At 41.4% G+C, this 12,102-nt stretch overlaps 1 protein-coding gene across 6 annotated transcripts in view; it reads left to right on the top strand.

Annotated features, from left to right (window-relative positions):
* Positions 1-12,102, top strand: part of PLCB4 (phospholipase C beta 4) — a 176,559-nt gene that overhangs the window by 13,127 nt on the left and 151,330 nt on the right. For 5 of the 6 annotated variants that reach the window (XM_058802872.1, XM_058802870.1, XM_058802871.1 and 2 more), the window contains exon 2: positions 6,293-6,352. The gene's annotated coding sequence lies outside the window, so the exon portion shown is untranslated. Of the gene's footprint in view, positions 1-6,292; positions 6,353-10,766; positions 10,860-12,102 lie in introns of those variants that run through there. The other variant, XM_058802869.1, reaches the window with a different exon arrangement.

The following is a 12,102-nucleotide window of genomic DNA, read 5'->3' as shown; positions in this document are numbered from 1 at the left end:
TGAGATTTGCTTCAGTGCAGCTGGCAGCATCAGGCCCAGGATGTTTGCACAAGGAGGCTTTGTAAACCTCCTCTGCAGAGCTGCAATGCTTTGATCTGTTTACTGGACAAATCAAAATTAAACCGATGTCTCTTTTTTTCCCTTTTCTTTTTTTTTTTTTTTTTTTTTCCTTAGGAGAAACTAGCACTCAGGAAATCTGGCTGGCCATATCAGATTTTGCCCCAAGAAATTGCATTAGTTTCAAAAAGAGGCATTGTACTCCCAGCTTAATGTTTAAACTCAGTGTCAAAACGTTAGGGCAGAATAATGCACACCGATAATGCAAATGGTTTTCTTGGGTGGATTTCAACTGCTGTGCTGCTGTCTGGGAGAAGATGTTTACTTTCTTGCACTGCAATACCATGCCATTTCCATCACAGTCATGCCACTTGCAGCTAGCTGGTTGCAGCCAGGTTCAGCGATAAGAAATCAAAATTGTTTTCAAATGTATCTCTGTTTATTACAGTGTAACTTTTCCTTTACACTTCATATTATCCAGTGACTAAACATGTTTACTTTAAACGGCCTCCGTGTTCCAGGTGGGTAGAAGCAAAACAAAAGTGCATTTGAACCAGTTGTAATTAAATTTCTGCTCTGTACATTTTGTCAAGACAAGGAAAGCTGCTGGCATTTAAACCTTGCAATGCATTATGGAGTGACTGCCAGTCAGATCCTCCTATGGAATTAAGTCAAATTGGAAAGCAGAGTGAGAAAGGCGAAGAGAGATTTGTGTGAATTAAATGACTGCGGCCTGTGGTTTGCCAGGCTCTCCTGCTTTTGTTGATGATGTCTGCTTATGTAAACTTCTTCCCACCACTTTCTTCTTGAACTTTGCAGCAAAGCAGTTTTGTGTGGTAAAACATCTGCTGGCATAAAAGTGGTTGTAAATAAAAAAGTCTTTACTGTGCAACCCAGTAGGAAGGAAAGAAAGGATGGAAGGGAGCGTTCTCTAGAAACACAGATGGCTTAAGTCATTAATAATCTTTTGTGAAATAATTTTAAAAATATGATTGCTAAAAATGGGACTGTATGAAGAAGCTGAGTGCATCTATTTGGTACATTTGGAAGAGTTTGCTGTTAAACTTTCCTGGAGGAACGAGCCCAAAGTGATCAAGAGTGATGGGACCAAGAGGTTTCCATAAAACAACGGGCCTGTTCCATGTTATTTTGTACTGTGCAAAATAATCTTGTATTATAGTATGGGATGTAATTATCTCAGTAAATATTCAGGGAGAAAAATAATGCTGCTTAATCCCTTTCTCTTGCTGTGCTGGAGGATTGGGATAGAAAAGCATAGATCACCTCACGCAACGTTCGAGGTGCTGGCCTACATTTCAGAGCCAGGCTGGCAAGGAGCAGGCTCCCAGTTTCTGGAACACAGAGTACATCCCAAACAGAACTATTAGGCTGCAGAAGGATTTATGTGATGGTGCTGAGCTTTCCCTGGAGATATCAGATTTTATCTTGGTGATACAAAGTGCTGGCTTGCTGGCCTGAAAGGAGTATCCATCCTCTTCCCATCCTGTCACCTGCTGCACGTTCCCCAGGGCCTGCATTAGCTGCCCACTTTCATGTTGGAGTCCAGGCCTGTTCCTTCCTTTCAGTTCTCTTTGAATGTGGTGGGACACCTTTAAACTTTACTCTTGGTTGGAGTGCAGGTTTTTATGATAATAATTAATTTTGTTGGCCCAAGCTGAGTAAAAGCATTTACCCATAATTGGCCTGGATTCTTTGTAATGCTGTAAATGAAGTCTTGGATTGTTAATGCTTTCATCAGCAGTGAGTAATTTCATAGATTGAAAACCTTTTAAACTGCAGCATGATTATTTTGGTTCCAGAGAATTACTAGAGGCGACTAAAAATTGAGAATTCCACCAGGAAAAAAAACCCAACCAAACAAAACAAAAAACTTCCTTTAGCCATAGGTAAAATTCCCTCCAGGAGTTGTAGGATAGTATATAATCACATCCTAGACACCCTGAAATTCTCGGAGTCAAATTGCAGATTGTGTATTTTGGTGCTATTACATTTGCATACTGATTAGAGTTTGTAATAACTGTTCTGTATTGCACAAATGCTGCTGTTGTTTATTGCTTGGCTTAAGTTATGTGGGATTTATCATATAACTCCTGCTCTGTACAAAAAGGTCTAAAAGATTCTATTATCTACACATCATTTTGGAGGGTGTACTTTATTATCAATTGACAGCTTCTCATGAAATGGAATCTCTGGGCTCCAAGTGCTTGACATCTCTGTGAAAAGAGTCTGCCTGTTTCAGGAGGGCAGTGCCCTGAGTCTTGCTCAGCAAACATCAAGGAGTGATTGTACCTTTCAGGTTAGCTATGTGCGCGAGTCAGGAGCTCTCCTGAGTCAGGATTTCATGGCTGGAGGCAGATTTAGGGCTGATGGGGTGGGGTGTGTGTGGTACTGGTAGGAGGCTCTGTGCTCCCTTTGGTTAATAAGTTTCTGCCTCAGTGAAGCTGAATGCAGCAGCCCTTGATAGAATTCTGTGGTTTCTGAAAGCGATTCCCATCGTGGTATTCCTGTGACCATTAATTGTGTTTAATTGCGTGGTTACCTGCTTCTTTTGTCCTTTTTGGAGTCACACTGTCAAGTTTGTGTTTAGTTGGGATCAACAGCCATCTGTGCCTGCAGTCAGTGCCCTCCAGGTCAGAATCAGTGCAGGGACGTGCAGAGCTGTGGGAGCTGAAGGTGCTGCTGATCCTGTGGGCGAGCACACGAAATGTTCCAGAAAGATATGCCAGAGGCTCAGATTATGTAATGCCTCGAGCAGGAAGCCACCGAATGGTGTGTGGAGCATGTCAGCAGCAACAGCCTGATGTCCCTGGCAAGGCTCCACGCCAGGAAGGAGCTGGGCTTTCTCAGCAGCCTCGCAGGAGAGGGAGGGATGTGCGCGAGGCCTGGGAGCAGCCTGGCCCGGGGAGGCAGGAGCTCACACCACATCCCCTGCCCCCAGGTGTGAGGATGACAGGCAATTCTTCGCATTTTCCTCCTGCCTTCTGTGTTTGCCTCTTCTTTTGCTTTGTTTTTTTTTCCTTACTCCTAGATCCTGAAAAAAAATACGAAGAAAGAAATGACCTTTTCAGAGCTGTGCATCCAGATTAGGGATATACAGGCAATTCATGTCTGAAAAATGGTAACAGTTGTGTGTCTAAAATTAACTAATGAGCTATGGTCGAAGCTCCTTTCCGGTACAGAATGAGAGAAGGTTTGGTCGGTAATGATCATTTCAGTATATTGACAGACTAAAATTGTCATGTTTAAATTAAGTCTCTAATGGTCTTTTCTAAATTGGGTACTTGTACTTTGCTTTTAATTAGAAGGAGGCAAAAGGTCCTTATTGGAATTCTAAAGTTATACTCTGGGTAACTCAAGGAGGTGATTATCTGTAACCAAGTGTCCATCAATGGGAAGGTCTTGCAGAAGTGTGTATTTGTCAGGTCATTTTCTCTGAGCATTTCAGAGTGACAGGTGAAAAAGAACCTTGAATGATGGATCCCTCTGGATGAAAACTTGTTTTCTGCTTGAAATGAAAAAGAAAAGGAAAAAAATTCTGTTGACAAGCCCAGAGTCTTGATGAAGGTTGCCCATCCTTTTGAAGGGTCATTATGATTCAGCTGGGTCTTTTGCAAAAATAAGTCTTTTCCTTGGAGCTTATAAGGGGGTTAGGTTGTGAAGAGAGAGGAAACCATGGGGTGTATTTAAGGTGACAGGAAAGGCCAGGTGACAAGTGAAGAAACACGTTGTGCTTTACTGAACACCAGTGAAGAAATGTGTGTTGTGGCCAGAATGAACACTGGCCACATCAGAATTTGATTCCTCTACACCTGCCCTGGTGTTGTGAGGAACATCAAATTAAAGATCCTTTTCAAAAAAAAAAAAAAAAAAAAAAAAAAAAGCAGGCATCAAGGTACTTAAGGCTTATTCATTTAATGTTTTTTTTTTCTTTTTCTTTGGAACACGAGGAAACTGAAAGTTGTGGGGTTTTTGTATTTTAGCCTTTAACCCAGCTGTGGAAGGGAGGGCAGAGCTGAGGCTGCAGCCACTGTCCATTCCTCCATCAGTTGTCCTGTTGCTGTGAATTACAAGCTGCACAGTGCTTCAGGGACTGAGGCTGCACTCTGGCTCCGAGTGCTTCCCTCAAAGAATTTACAGTCTCGCTGAAAGGGCCACTGGAGATTTTGGACACAAACAAGCTTCTGAAGAAATACTTAACTGGTGGAAAGACACAGAGAGAGATTTTTGGTATTTGCATAGCTAAAAAGAAACTGATTTTGTTCATTAAATTTATGAGATTGTACTCGTGTGTTTACATGGAACGTGAGAAATTTCAGGGCCCAGTGGCAGTTCTGCCCAGAAAGCTGTGGCTGATTAGCACCAGTGGGAAGCAGGTTGTGTTTCTGGAATGTGCATTAGGGCTGCTGGGATGCTCCTGGTTCCAGTGGAGCTGGCTGGATCCCACACTGATGTAACCCTGCTGAAATCTGACTGCAGGCTGCAGGGGAACAAAAAGGGCTGGGCTGTATCTCCTGCTGCACACTGACAGAGCAGTTTGTATGCTTGAAAATTATCTTGTCATGTCTTTGTTTCCCAGCACAGGCCTGCTTTGGACAGGGAGTTTATTTTAGCATGAAGCTGGCTCTAGTTGACCCAGGAGTGAGTGTAAGGATGCTTTTGTGTGAAGCTGCAAAGTCCTGGAGACCCAGAGATATCTTGTCATGTAATTAGGAGCTGCTGAGGGCAGGCTGAAAGTGCACCAGCAAAATGAAAGAGTTTGAGGCATTTAAAAAAATAATTTAAAAAAGACTTGAAATCACTGTGTAGTCTCTTACTAGAAGAGAATGCTGTCAATATTTAACGAGAACAAAGTACGTAGCCATCATCCTCTCAGCATTGCTATTTATGATTTGAAACAATTTCTTTTAATGGACGTTTTTGGCAACTTTGAGAGGATTCAACAGAGGAGGAAAGTATTCTCTTTAACTGCCCTCATTGCTGTAATTGTGATTGCTGTGGTTCTCAGTCCCTCTGGTCCCATACTCAGGGTGTTTTATGTGCCATGAGTTCTCAAAGCAGATGCTAGAGCCACAACATGCTCTGGCTTCCCTTGGCTGAGACCCTTGTTTTCTGCAATCTGTTTCTAATATTGAGGTTTTTTTCTTCTTCTCATAAAACTTAAACCTCATAAAACTGAAGAGTATCAGGTCAAATTTAATTCTGTGTATGCACCTAGTGGATATTGAGATGTTCTCAACTTTAGGCTTCAATTTATTTTTTCTGTAAAGGAAGAAAGATTTAGCTTGATGGAAGACAGAAAAATACAGCTTCTGATCTAATGTGTAGGAGCTCTTGATAGAAATTAATTTGAAAAAGCAGCAGTCAATTTCATGTTATTTTCAATAATGCTGAAGACACTTGCTTTCTTTTAATAAAATACTGTCTCCTATAAAACATGGATTTCTAATGTGAATTTGGACTTGATTTTGTTTTTGAGCACTCTTTGGTCATTTTCATTCCTATTTGTGTAAACCTGCTGCTTTGCTTGCTGGAGGGCTGTTGTGCTCATGTCCAATTTAAGGTTTCACACCTAGGTCTTACAGAAGGAAATCACTGGGTTTGTGCATTTGGAAAAAAGAGGGGTGCAAAGGAGCAGCACCAAAGCACCCTGCCCACTTGTACTGCTCAGAGGTGCAGGAGTTGGTGTTGGGTGTCCCTGTGCTGCTCCTTCCCCTCCAAAGATGGGGAAAACAGAAGTGGATGCTTCCATCCTTCCAGAGTGTTGGCAAAAGCAATGCAGGAAATACATTCTAGCACTAACAACAATGGCATAAATTACTTTTTACCCAAAGCTGGGATGATAGAGAGACCTGATTGTATGTCTCAAAATAAAATACTTTCTTTCCCCTGCTCCTGACACACTGCTCCATCCTTAGTCTCCATTGTGTTGCTTTCTAGTTTTAAATGCTTGGAAGAATGGGTGCCATGTGTTCCTGTCACCTGCAGCTATGATGCTTCTGCTTCAATAACAGGAATTTCAAAATAAAATGAACTTCAAACGAAAACTCACTGAGCACTCAGTATTTGTTTGCTACTGTGTAAACATTCTGATCCATAAGGAGAAATTATTTCTGGGGGAAAAAGAAGGTCTTGAAGTAGTTTACTGAGATTTTATTAGGTAATTAAATATGAATATGCACAATTAAGGCTTTTTCTTTTTTTTTTTTCTTTTAAGGGAAAGGAAGACATTTTCTACAATGTGAATTTCTACAGAACAATTTCTGATTTTCAAAAGGTATGCATTTTCTGTTCTTTTAGTATTTTAATTCTGTTTTGTACTAGATTATCTACTTCCTGTTTAAAATACAGTTTACCATTGCAATGCTGCACTGTCCACGTCAGTAGAATGAAAAATGTGTTCTGAAAAAGCAGTGGTTGGGGTTCATGAGAGGAGAGAAGTTATTAGAAATTTAGATCATAACTGCAAATTCAGAGGGTGCTGTGCTCTCCTGAAACCAGATATCCTGACATTAAGGAAGTGTGTATGTGTGAGGTTGATCAGACACAGGCAGATGAGGGTATTCACAGTTCTCAGAGGCCTTATCTTTTTGGAGTCTAACATCCTGGAAAGTTTGGATGAGTAGAAATTGCTCTTTGGTGTGCTCCCCCTCAGGCCCAATAAACTCCAGTGATAACCGCTCCTAAACAGCTGCAAAGTCAATTTAGGTTCTGGAGTCTGTGTTCCAGCAGATCCTTCTCACCTTGTGTTTGTGGAGAGCAAGGTTTTTACTTTCTTTTGGTACTTGGGGATGGGTCACTTGCATGCCAATTTATGTTCCCTTCCTAGTCTGAGTAGTTTCACCCATCCCATTGGCATAGAGGATTCTTACCCTATTGGCTTCTGCTGCCTGAAAACCACTTTTCCTCCAGAAGCACCAATCTGGCACAGAATTCCAATTACTTTAGCAATCCAGGCCTTGAGCAGGCTCAGAAACTTGTGATAAATGTTAGTTTCTGGCTAATCCTGACTGAGACCTCAAGCTCAGCTTAGATGAGTTCTTTGATTCCTGTTGTACTGCACAGGTGCAGAGCAGGGCACAGGCTTTGTGCATGAAAGTTTTGAAGTGATAATTATTAGGTGGTGCATTTGCTTTTTATTGTTCTTCTAAAACCACACCTAAATTCATGTGAGAGTTCTCCAATGTTGTCTGAAATTAAATCACGTGAGAAATCTCAGATGAGGATTCCAGTTGCTGATGGATCTGCTCTAAAGGGATCTTTAGTAAGAAAATGTAGGAGGATAGAATACAAGAAAACAAAGATAGTGCAGAAAGTAATCTCACCCCTAATGAGTTGCAGCTGGGCCAATTATCAAAGATTAGGAGCAGGCCTGACTTTAACAGGCCACAGGTGTAACCAATGAGAAGAGGAGTGCTATAAAGAGTGGGGTGGGTGGTGAGAAGGGAACTGGAGTCAGGTGGCTGCTGTGTGAAGGAGAAAGGGTCAGTGCTTGGAGGAGCTGCCCATGAGGAACACCAAGCAGGTATGGAACTTTTGTGATAAGGAGATAACAGCATAGCACCCCTGCAATAAGACCACAACAGGAAAATTTCATTGCAGAACAAGTCATTGACACCAAAGGATGTGGTTGTGGTGTTTATCTAGAATTGTAGAATTAGAAGTAACGGTACAAAGGTTGTAGGCAGTGCTCTACTTATCCTACCTTGGCATTAGTGGTTAAAACAGACTTGTTTTCCTTGCTTTTCACTCCTGGATTGTTGGTTTATCCTTGTAGTCTGTGCCACAAGCAGTTGGGAATCTGCTGCACTGTGACCTGGTGTTCTGTCACAGTTGGTTTGTTTATTTGTAACTGATAAAAATAATTCTTCTGTGGGCACAAGTACAGTTTAAAATAATTGAAAAAGAAAAAAAAAAAGCCTACATTGGCCAGAAATAGCTTTCTTGGAAAGTAGAAACTTCTGTAAATATCTTTGTAGAGCAATGGTCTGAAAATACAGATAGGGCTGACTTCTTATCCAGGTGCAGCAGTAGAAACCTGGTAAGAGACTTGGAATGAATACCCATTAATGGCAGAACTGTTGGTTCATTTGTTAAAAGTGATAAAGGAATAGTAGATGAATAAGTTTACCTGGAGTGTTGCATTTGATGCTTTCAAACTAAGAGTAAATATTACAGGGAAAAGCCCCTTTGGGGGCTTAGTTAGTGAAGGAAGGTAGAGGTGATGCTTTTTGTTTTCCACTGGATCCTCTTTTTAACCGTTTCAACACAACATGAAGAAGGACATGCCATAGGCTTTACACACCATCCTGACAGTCAAAGACCTCTAAAACTTTGAGAAAAAAGGAACAGCAGATTTCAAAGCCCCCAACTTTTTGCATCAAATGAATATGAGGAGAACTTGGCTCTATAACAAAACAAAAGTAGCCCCAGGCAGTCACAATTTGTACAGCCAGTTTTAGGGTCTGTGAACAGCATGCTGCAGTTAATATTGGTTGCACTGAGGATGCCTGGGAGAGGTTGTCTGGGTAGAAGCCTGTTAAAATATCATATTGTTAAAGATTAAATGGGGCCATTCTGTGCTATCCTGTGTTTCATTACAGTGTGATTCCAGGCAGTATTTCTTCAGGAGATGAGGTCAGGCAGTGCATCCTTAAAGGTTTATTGTGTTTACATAGTGGTGGGTGGGAGGACAGGCCTGTGCAAATGGGAGATGGTGCCTTTATCATAACACGTCATTTACCTGTAATCATGTTCCCCTTAGGGGAGCATTAGTCATGTTATTGAATAATCAGGAGCTGCAGGAACTTTGACCCCTCTCCTAGTCTGAAAGAGATTGAGCTGAAGAGAAAACTAGCCAAAGAAAATCCTTTAAATGAAAGGTGCTTTCCAACACTGTGGAAAGGAGAGAGGGCTGAATTCCTGTTCAAGTTTGTAGTGTGAAACTGGCCATGATGTTCATTAGGCATTCCTGATTGGAATAATAATTAAAACAGTTCCTTGCAGTTAGCTCATTGATTTTATTCATCAACACTTCACAGTTGATTTTTATGGAGGTGAAATAAGATCCCTGTGGTTTATTTACAGAATTTTAGACCTTTCATGTGAAGGACAGAGCCTGAATATTTGGCATGTGCACTTTTGATTAAATTACCTGTGCTCCTGTGGGTACTTGTGTGTCACTGTATCTCTGAGTTGAGGAGCTGCAGCATTCCTTGGCCACATATTGATGGAGTTCCCTCTGTGTAATCTGCCTGCTCCAATCACAGAAACATCTTGCACTTGTTTTTCTTGTGCCAGCGTGGAACTCTCACACCTACTGAGCATAATTTAGGATGAGTTTTAGTCCCAAACTATTTGCTGCCTGCTCCTTATAAGGGGCATGGTAACTGGTCCCAAATGGAAGTGACACTTTATAGGGGAGAGAATAAAGGAAAGCTGCCCTTCTTGTTAGAGACCAAAGCCATTTGCTCAGATTGCTATTGTCAAAATAATCCATGCCATGAATCCCCCAACTGTTCTCTTAATCAGGTCCATTGAATCCTACAGCCTATCTGATTCTTTTCCCTTGTTATCTCTGTTTTCTGGAAATTGAGTCCTTGTAGGCCTGAAAACTTATCTGCTGCTCATAAGCAACATGCATAGCTCACTAAGGTGGGGTATACTCTGAGTTTCCCTTCAGATGGCCAATGTTTTCTTTATTATAAAGTTCTCTTATTCTTAGCGCATTTCTAGGTCAGGAATGCTTAAAATATCTTTGGTCATTAAAACTTGGAGTCAACAGTATAAAACCAAAATAGAGAGGCAAAAGAAAAATAAATGAAGCTTACTGCATCCAGATGAAGTATTGTTTTCCAAATATTCCCTGCTGCTTGTGATCATGTTGTTGTCTTTGTGCTTTCCTTTGGGAGACTGTTCTGTTTAATTACAGCAAAATCCAGCATTGTGCAGACACTTGTGTGAGAGGTGAGCGTGCAAGGACCGGAAAACCTATGTAGTGGCAAAGGTCTCAGCCTGAGCAAGATTGTGGTTTGGAGAGGAGGCAGAGCTCTGGGAGCTCAAAGCAAGTGATAACAAAAGCATACTGATAATTTGTGGCAGTGTGACTGTCTTGGTTGTCAGGGTCTCTGTAGTTTCCTGTGCATTTAAACTGACACTTGTGATAAAGAAAATAGAGGCTGGGAGTGAGAAAGGAGACTAATTTCTTGTCCCTGAATGCTTGTTCACACCAAAAGCCAGTGTGAGAGTGAATTAGGGACTGAGCTGGCCCAAAAGCACACCTGATACATAACATTCTAAAAGGTCATTTCTGAGCTGGAGGAGAGAAGGTTCCAGGCTACTGCCACCTTTCAATATTTAAGAAGGTCTTAAAGATGAAGGCCAACTTTTTAGTAGGGTCTTGTGACAGGACAAATGGCTTTGAATTGAAACTGGGTATATTTAAGGAAGAAATTTTTTACAATGAGGATGGTGAAAAAACTGGAACAGGTTTCTCACTTAGATTGGGGGTGCCCCATCCCTGGAAACATTCAAGGTTAGGCTGGGCTGGACTCTGAGCAACCTGGTCTAGCTGAAGATGTCTCTGCTCATTGCAGGACTAGATGGCATTGAAAGGCTCTTTCCAACCAAAGCTATTCCATAAGTCTTGGATTTTTTTTTTTTAATCTGAGTCAGTTTTCATTTTTTCTGCCAGAGCAAAAGTTAATGGTGAAAGAATGAGTGACTGGTGGACTTCTGGAGAGGATTCCAAAGTTTACCAGACTGCTGCTTCAGACTGGTCTGTGGTAGGTCTGTCTGAAACCTGAATCATCAGACGTTCTAATGCAGGAAAAAGGAGAAAACAAATCTTGGCTCCTGTAAATTTTAGTTGTTTATGATAAGAGTTGTCTTAGGCTGAGAGAGGTTGTTTTCTTTGTCTGTATATTTCTCTAAGTGACTGCCTTGTAAAACTGTCTGGGAAGATTTATCTGCCATTCCCCAGGAAGGAAAGACTGTTTGCTCTTTTTTGCAAAGATTATATAAAGAACTAAGTCATAGCATTGTTTTATTGAAAGTTTCTATTTCATCAATGCCTGAAGTTAAACCTTCTTCTTTTAAAATGTGTGAAGTTCTGATTTTGAATCCAAAAGAGCAGAGTATGGGAAGAGCAGGTCAGAAACCAAGAGGCACAGAGTGGCACTGTGTACTGTTTGGCCTCAGTAAAACCTGGAGGAAGTGAGGTCCTTGCAAACCATTTTGTTCCATGCAGGTTCAGCTCTCTAACACGTACTGGGGCTCTTTATGGCTTCCCTTCTCCCCCTTCTTTTCTGTTTTCTGGGTGTTTCCTTAGTGCACTGTATTGGATCCAGGGGCAAACCAGAGCACAAGAGTCTGCTGCAGTTATCCAGAGGAGTGTGTGAAATGGAGGGAGTGGAGGAAGGAAACTCTTCCCTTTTGTGTTTTCTCAGCCTGCCCAAAGCTGGCATGACTCTGTGCCAGAGCTGGAGGGCAGAGACCTGAGTGACATTCCCGTGTTCCCAAGGGAAACCACTGCAGACACATTCCTGGGATTTCTGCCACTGGCTTCACCTGAGGCCAATTATGTGAGAAATGGAGAGTGAAAGAATTAGCAGGATGATCTGGAAAGTATGGGGAGAGCTGTGAGATAAAGGCAGCAAGGTAGTAAAAGTGGGAAATGTCATCATAAAACTGTCAGATACAGGAAATACCTACATGGTGGGAAAGAAGGAAAGAGGTCGTGCACAGCTGAGTTTGGACAAAATGTTTTATTCATTTCTGACTCTCTTGTCCTGTTGAAACTATCTGCCAAGACCTACTATTGATACAGCGAGATTACTGGCCTGTTGGATGCTCTCTTTTAAACTGATATGTCTCCTCCTGCCACATGAATAGTGCGTTCATCTTTAACCCTTACTGTTTTCTGGCAAAGCCAAAAAGGAAAATTACTAAATTATTGCCAAAAACTGCATTGTATTTTTAAAGGATTTTTCTTTTCTTCGAGTACTTTAAACTACTTTAAACCATAAA

The sequence above is a fragment of the Ammospiza caudacuta genome, chromosome 3 (genome assembly GCF_027887145.1).
Source record: "Ammospiza caudacuta isolate bAmmCau1 chromosome 3, bAmmCau1.pri, whole genome shotgun sequence".
NCBI lineage: Eukaryota > Metazoa > Chordata > Aves > Passeriformes > Passerellidae > Ammospiza > Ammospiza caudacuta.
The sequence above is the reverse complement of the archived record's forward strand: the minus strand, read 5'-3'. Positions and strand labels throughout refer to the sequence as shown.